Here is an 8,030-nt window from a genome sequence, read left to right as displayed (position 1 = left end):
AAGTCAAAGTTATCTCCAGCTACAGCTGTAGCTCATTGAGGCTGCCGACTCCAATTTTTGGGTTAAGTATTAACTAACTAATAACAGATGGTGTTGAGTTTTGTCTGCCCCTTGACCCTATATAAGGTCAGGTCCCACAGCCTATGAAACTGGAGCTAGAAGATGCTGATTTCCAGTCTAGTGTACTGGCACAGATGATTTTCCTCATCTCTCCCAGTCCTACCCTCCTGCCAAGAGTTGAGGCAGAAACCCCTTCAGACTTAACCAAATGGTTGTTAACCTTTCTAAAATAAAAATACATGGACAAGCGGGTACCAGTGTCCATCACAGAGGCATGTTTGACTCCTGAGAGCCAACTTCTCTCATCAAGGACTGTCCAGCCTCTCTTTCCATGTGCACCAGCACCTCAACTCTTTCTCCACCCTAGAAAAAAAAAATCACTTTCAGCAGCACAGTCAGTTCTAACAAGTCTTTTACCCCCAGAGACATGCATTGTCTGTATCAAGGATACATCAGGACTAAGCTCCTGGTCTCCATTGCAAGAGCTTGTGCTTCTCCTGCAGCCTTTTATAGCTCGAGTTTGTCATCAGTAGGCCAGAGCTGCAACAGTCCCAGGTGCCTTTTAACCTTTCCTCCCCTGTGGCAGGCAGAAGTGCTGCCTCTCTATTTAGTGACTGCAGTGCCACTTCTTTTGGTGTCTGGATGTGAAAGGGTTGGCCACTGTGATATGTAAAATAGTTTAAGGCACGGAAAGAATCCTAACTTCCCAATGCCGGCGGTCAGCCTCACCTGAACACAGAGAAAACCCCACCACAACCTTGCTAGCAATACTTGCTTTTAGATAGCGTGAAGATTGACTCCTGCTGTCTTTAGCCATAGTTAGAGAAAGAGCTGAAGTCCCTGTAGTATCTTCAGAAGCATCTGCATTTCTCAAACAAACCAGACTAAGGAGTTTAGTCCGAGTCAAGGGATCCAAAGCCCAGAAAAGCTGCTTTTCAGCATTGCATTTTGGAGACAAGAGCTCAAAGATTATCTCAGAGGGAGCCTTAATATCCCCAGAGACTGCAAAGTATGGAGGAAAACTTCCCTTAACTTGAAATTTTGGCTCAACCACGCAAACTACAGAGAGACTGCATTGCCAGATGAATAAGCTTCCAAAATGAGACGCGTGGGGTGTTTTTTGTTTGGGTTGGGTTTTTTTGTAGCTGAAATCAAGGAACTAAAGTCTATGGTCATGTTTTTTTCTTCCTAACTGGATTGTCCATCAAAAAGGGAAAGATGGGAGCCTGAGGTTTTCCTGATAAAGGTGCACTGCAGCTGGTGGTGCCCGTGGCTGTGACAGACTGGTGGTTTTCCCCCTGACTGGGGAACACAGAGAATTAAAACGTCTGCTCCAGTTCTTGATGAGTCAAGCCTCCCAAAATCTGTGGGTGTTTAAGCCTGCCTTTAAGTCCTCAAAAATACTCTTAATAACTGGGAGGGTCTTTGCAAGCAGCTGCTTGCAGGATGTGATGAAAGAGCTGCACAAGTTTCCCCAGTTTCTGGCAGGGCTGGCCCGGGGAGGCTTCACTCGCTTCTGAGCTCTGATGGCAAAATAAAATGGTGCTTTAATAGAAAAACTGGAAAGGAAAACGATTATTGAATTTTACTGCAAAACCCCAAGGCAGGATGAGGAGTAGAATGTAAAAACATTTGAGGAAATTAAACTGGCAATAGGGAAGGGCAGAGTGTTAATAGCAGCAGCCTTAATTATCTGAACTTACAATGGGTGCACCCTGCAATAATTTTCAAGTATCATTCAAGTGATCACAACAGGTTTGACCCACCTCTTCTTAAATAATGCTGTAATTATTAATACACATGTATCATCAGGAGCTGCTGGAAACAACCTCTCGAGTCTGTTATTGCAGAGCAAAAGATGTCAGTAGAGATCTCGCCCTTGATAATTTTGTGCATGTGGGTTCTGGACCAAGCAGGAGGCAGAGAGTGTGCAAGAGGATAAACATCTATACAGCATGTCAGGGGAGCATGGATGGATCTTTACATCCTTTAAAGTGATTCGAAAGGATCATATGCACCTCGTTTCTCCTCTAGACTCATCCACTTACTCTTCTCCATCCATCCCTTTACATGTTTTTTTGATGACAGCATAAGAATGGGGTCGATAATCCAACCTCCCCTCTGTGGGGAGAGCTGGTAGCAGTGACATTCACCAGCTTTGCCACCTGCTGACTAAGTATGTATTTTTTAATCCTGTCCTTTCGGTGCCTGAAGGAAGGGGAGAGGCTCCCTCTGCTCCTTGCTTCTGTGCAAGAGGGATGGATTAGCCCTGAGTGAGGCATCTTAAGAACTGTGACCATCTGGCTGGCCATTAGTTTGATTTGATGGAAATGGACAAATGTAATAATTAGTATAGCAAAAATTCCTAATTAAAAGAAAAGAAAAAAGATGATGGTGATTGAGGATGGACGGCTTTTTAATTTTGTGCATGACTGAAAAAAACACGTTAATTAAAATCCAGGTTGGTTTTTTTTTTCATAGAATCATGAATAATTTAGGTTGGAAAAGACCTTTATGATCATAGAGTCCAGCCACTAACCTAGTATGGCCAAACTCACCACTAAACCATGTCCCCAAGAGCCACATCTATGTGTCTTTTAAATACCTCCAGGGACAGTGAGTCCACCACTTCCCTGGGCAGCCTGTTCCAATGCTTAGCAATGCTTCTAGCGAAGAAATTTTTCCTAATATCCAATTTAAACTTTCCATGGTGCAACTTGAGGCTGTTTCCTTTTGTCCTGTCACTTTTTACTTGGGACAAGAGACTGACTGACTGGCAGTTGTAGAGAATGATAAGGTCTCCCCTCAGCCTCCTTTTCTCCAGGCTGAACACTCCCAGCTCCCTCAGCTGCTCCTCATGACACCTGTGCTCCAGACCCTTCACCAGCTTCACTGCCATTCTCTGGACATGCTCCAGCACCTCAATATCTTTCTTGTTAGTATTTTTATTTTTGCATCAGTTATATTATTTTTGCATTATTGTATTATTTGTTACAGCATTCTTGTATTTGTCAGTCTCATTTCATAGCAAGCTGCTCCAAGGTCCCTGAACCTGCTGACAGCTCATGTCTTTGTAACATAGCTCTTGAAATCCTCCATGCTCAATTCCCCCCCCTCCTCCTCTTCTCTCCTCCATCCCTCCGCTTGTCTCTGTTCCCACATCTCCTCTCTGACAGCCCCTCACTGGAAGGTGCATTGTTGCCTGCAGCTGGAACAGTGTGCAGACAGTAAGGCACAGGGAAGATCCTGGCACCAGGATCCTGGCACCTGGGTATTTCAGGATGGTTATACTGAAGTGCCAGCATTCCAATTACAGGCATTGCAGAAGCAGGAGCCATTCAACCCTTAGCATTAACTGGCATTGGAGGTGTCTGGCTTAGCAACTTACCTTTCAAGCTCAATAGGTCTAGAGGAACCTTCAAGTGGGAACTAAACATACTACAATTCCCCAAATGCAGCAATGATGCCAGCAACATGATTTACTCCATGATGGCAGAAGATGCTTTGACCTGATTTGGAAAATCACATGATGGCAGATGCTTTGAATGGGATGGTCCTGTCACAGCACCAGCAGTACATGCTGGATGATGGTGCCACCACCCTCCTGGGTCTTGGTGGGGGGGGATGTCAGATAACTCCCTTTTTTGTCCATTTCATAATAAAACCAACAAAAGTAGTTTTAAAAGGTGAGGATTAATGAACCTGAAAATGAAACCAAACCATTTACAGGGCTTTTTTTGCCTCTAGTCTCCTTTGGTTCAGCCAGCGAACCAAAACCTCCATTATTCACAGAGCAGAAACAAGTTGTAGGAGCATTCAAGAATTAGATGCAATTAAATATGCACAGGCAGCCCAACAGCAAGGTGATTTCTCTGTGAGTTGTCTGGCTATGTATTAAGAGTTGCTGGTGGTGGGCTTGTCGCCGAGTTACATTATTTCCCCTGAGATCAAAACAAATCAACATTTCCCTGCTCGGTGTTTTTGAAGATGATGTTTCAGTAACAGCTGAACAGCAGGGTCTGGAAGAGAACAGGATTATAGCCAGAATATTAAAGGAGGAAAAATTCAAAGACTACAAGAACTCAAGGAGAGGAGATGGAACAAATTATTATTGTTATTATTATTTTAAATTATTTGGGTTTAAATGATATCTCCTATGATTTTTCATGGGCACAAATTTAATGGAGCTGCATTGTTTGCTTGCAAATTATCAACCCCAAAGTACTTTGATAAAACCAGACCATAATATGATCAAGGAGATGGGAAAAAAAGAAGAGCAGGGGATTCAGAAATAAGGGGATCAACCTCTAAAGATGCCAGATTTCCTGTTCTGGAGAAAAAAAAAAAAAATCACAAGAAAAATGTAACTGCAGGCTCTCAGGTAGGATAGCTTGCAATGTATACAGTATTCCCATTTATGGAACAGCCAGGACATTATACTGCTGTTTTTCTCTTTGATTATACACATTTCTGTGTGAGGTCAACATCTTAAGATTATCTTTTTTGTGCAACGTTCTGGGAGCACTTCTGCTGTGTCTCTCCTCTGTCAATCTGCAGCTTTTCTCTCCCTACTGCTGCCAGCTTCACTAAATGAAGGACAGGTTTTTCTGCAGTGAAAGATGCTTTTTCCTTTGGGGGGGAAAAAAAAAACCCAACAAAACAGCAGGGGGGATATAATTGTACTCATCACCTGCAGGCAGATATATTGCAATTTCTATTTGGTGTTTCAAGGATATGATAAAAAGTCCAGTTTGCTCATCTGGGTTTAGTGGAAGAAACTGAAGCTGGTTTTCTGCAGGGGCTTGAGAAACTGTGGGAATAAGGATCCCCACTGGATTGATACCCACAGGGGACATCCCTCCTCAGTCAGGACAGGCTCCCATCAGTAACACTACCTGGTCTCCATAATCATTGTGTCCCCAGGGTTTTACAGGACTGGGAAACACTGGAGGAAATGGGGTGGGCTCTGCTATGGTGAACAATGGGGCCCCTCTCAGTTTTTAGGGTGATCACTGCTCAAGCCATGCAAATATCAGCCCTATTTTACCTCACTGGAAGCAGGACACATCATGAGGGCTGTGCTGGCAATGCAAGCCTGATTTATTATTTAATAATAAGTTGTATACATGACTTTTATCATCCTTAGTGCTCCTGCTTACAAATCTCTTTGTCAGATTTGGTGTGAGACACAAATATCCTTTAATTTGATCAAACAAGCAATAAACCCCATCTGGCTCAGCTGGCACGAGCACCCTCCAGCCAGAGCATCTGTACTGCTTTACACCTGCAGAGATTTTGGCCCAAGTTTTGCTATAGCTGAGCTCCAGACAGTAAAAAAATAACATTGATTTTCAATTCTCCAAGTAACAAAAAAATGGATTTTTTTCTTTCATTCTGCAGGCAGAAGAACATTACCACCAGCACAGCTTTTCTTAGCCTAAAACTGGGCTAATCAATGTGTGACAGCCTGCATGATAAAAAGAGTGTGGTTCCACAGAAATGTGGATTAAAAAAAAAACCAAACCCACAGTCAATAGGAATGTTTCTATCCTATGTAGAAGTGCCATTGATTTGTATCTTGGACCTAGCACGGGACATGGTTCATCACAGACGTTTTCCTTGCACAATGGGGGCTGAATTTCAAACTAGTTTCCACTGTATATGCATGATACATACCTGGAAACACATGAAAAATGAGCTCCCTGCCATTCCTTGTTTCTATCAGAAGTATCTTAAAAATTTTAAGGCTTAAAGGTGTCTGAGATCCAGGACAACAGCAGGAAATACCAGATGAGGGCATCGGCATGTCCAAACTTAAGTCTTTCTTGATTTTATGAGCCATTCTATTTAAAGACCCCTTCTTAGGCTCCCAGTGTGAGGCTCCTCACACTGGAGAGGATTAGAGGAGAAGCTCCTCTAACAATCCTGTGCATCTCTTTTGCTTTCCTCAAGATTTCCCCACAAGTATTCACCCTAGTGCATATTGAAGCAGCCTATTTTTTAATCTATTCTGAGAGTGGGGTCCTATTAACATATTGCAAAGGTCATAATAAATGATAGTAATGAATGCTATCAGATATTATCTGCTATACAGGACCCATACCTGCAGTCACTAGCTCCAGACTGAAACATCTCACAAGGAGAAAAATCTTGTTTTGTTTCAAACAGGACTGGGGGGAGGAGACAGCACAAACCCGTCTAAATTAACACTTAAAATGAAGCATCAGTACTGGGAAGCCTCATCTTGCAGAAAATCCACCCGGATCTCCAGTGCCTGAGTCAGGAGGCAGCATGGTGCATCTTGGCACCATGGGTGCCCCCAGAGCTCCCCATCTCCAGCTCCTTCAATGGGCTTTCCTTTCAGGCTCCGCTGTGACTCCTCCAGATGATGTTTTGTGAGTGGCAAACTGAGGTGGAAGATGATAAAAAACAGTAGGAACAGGGCAGAAAGCAGAGCTTAGGGAAGGGCTGGAGCCTTGCCAGCATAAGCTTTCTCTGACCATGGATGATAACTCCAGCCAGTTGAGGCACAAGTCCTTCCTGGACAGTGTGGTCTGAAGGTTTGGTCTGAATTCAGCTAGAAAAATCCATGATGTAATGAGTAAGAGTGACTACTTTCTCCCTCATACTAAATTTAGCTTAGAGCTAAATCAGCCAGATCTCTGATCAGGTCCTTCTCCTAAATTAGCCAAATCTGAAAGGGGCAAAGACAGAGCGGGGCTGCCAGAGTGACAGGAGATAACATATTCATTTCCAGGGAAGAATATTTTCATCATTAGGATAAACTTGAAACTGAGTCTTATTCAGGTAATCAAAACATCTTTGATAATTCACTTCCCACCATTCCTGTACAGTATTCAGGCTATAAATAACTGTTTTTTAGGTATAAAAGACTTGCAAACCATCCTCCTCCTAGCCTCCAGTGTGACAAAACAACTCCAGCAGGGTTAATGGCTGCTGGATATAAAGGCAATATCAGTCATAGTTCATTTGTCATCAGGTATCTGGGGTGGACACACGCTCTGCAGAGCAGGATTGACAGACTTGTCAGGATGCAGGGGGATTGGTACCAGGAGGGACCCTTTCATCCAGCAGTGAGACATTTAGGGTGAAGACAGAGGATAACTGTGTAATGACAGGTGAAGTATTTCTTAGCTGGTCACCCAGGGACAAGCAGCATTAAAAATGAAGCTGGAGCTTTCCTTGGCCAAACACACTCATTAGAAGCGATGAAGAAAAACAAATGTGCAGTGAAAAGCCTTTCTAAAATGGTGATGTAGCCTGCATAATCTTTATAAATGCACTGGCTCAAATACCTGATTTCCTCCAAGTGTGTGATAATGGAAAAGTACCAGAGGTTTCAAGTGGAGGTCAGGTGAGTTCTCATTCATACAAAGATTAACTCCATTAGAGCTGGGAGTCTTTAATGAAACATCTGCCATTAAAGACAGAAGATGCAGGGCTCAGCAGAAACTCTGCCATCCTGGTTGCTTCAGAAATGAGCCTGGCCATGCAGCACAAAGCCTGGTTTCCCTTAGACAGCCCTTAATATATCTGCAGCCATAGCATGGTACTGTTGGCCAAGTCCTTTGTTAAAGAACTTGCTGCTCTTGGAGTTATCATAGAATCAAGGAATATCCTGAGTTGGAAGGGACCCACAAAGATCATCAAACCAACTCCTGCTCTGGGAAGGCTGAAAGGTGGCACCAAGGTCCTGCTGCTTCCCAGGCAATAGCTGTGTGTCTGGGACTACTAGAAAATACAAAAGGAGGAGTAAGGCATATGCCAGTGACTGCTGACTGGAAATGGTTATGGGAGCCAGATATCCATGGTATCACAAGCCCCAAGTATGCAAAACACAACTACAAGAATAATTAAGTCATGCTTTTAAAGCAGAGGACATCACACTGTAAAACATTTTGATCCCTGTAATGCCAGTATTAGATCTCAACACTTCATGTACTGCTCAC

The sequence above is a fragment of the Manacus candei genome, unplaced genomic scaffold (assembly GCF_025592945.1).
Source record: "Manacus candei isolate 608988 ecotype Guabito, Panama unplaced genomic scaffold, ASM2559294v1 h1tg000035l, whole genome shotgun sequence".
Taxonomy (NCBI): Eukaryota; Metazoa; Chordata; class Aves; order Passeriformes; family Pipridae; genus Manacus; species Manacus candei.
Note: the sequence above shows the minus strand (reverse complement) of the source record.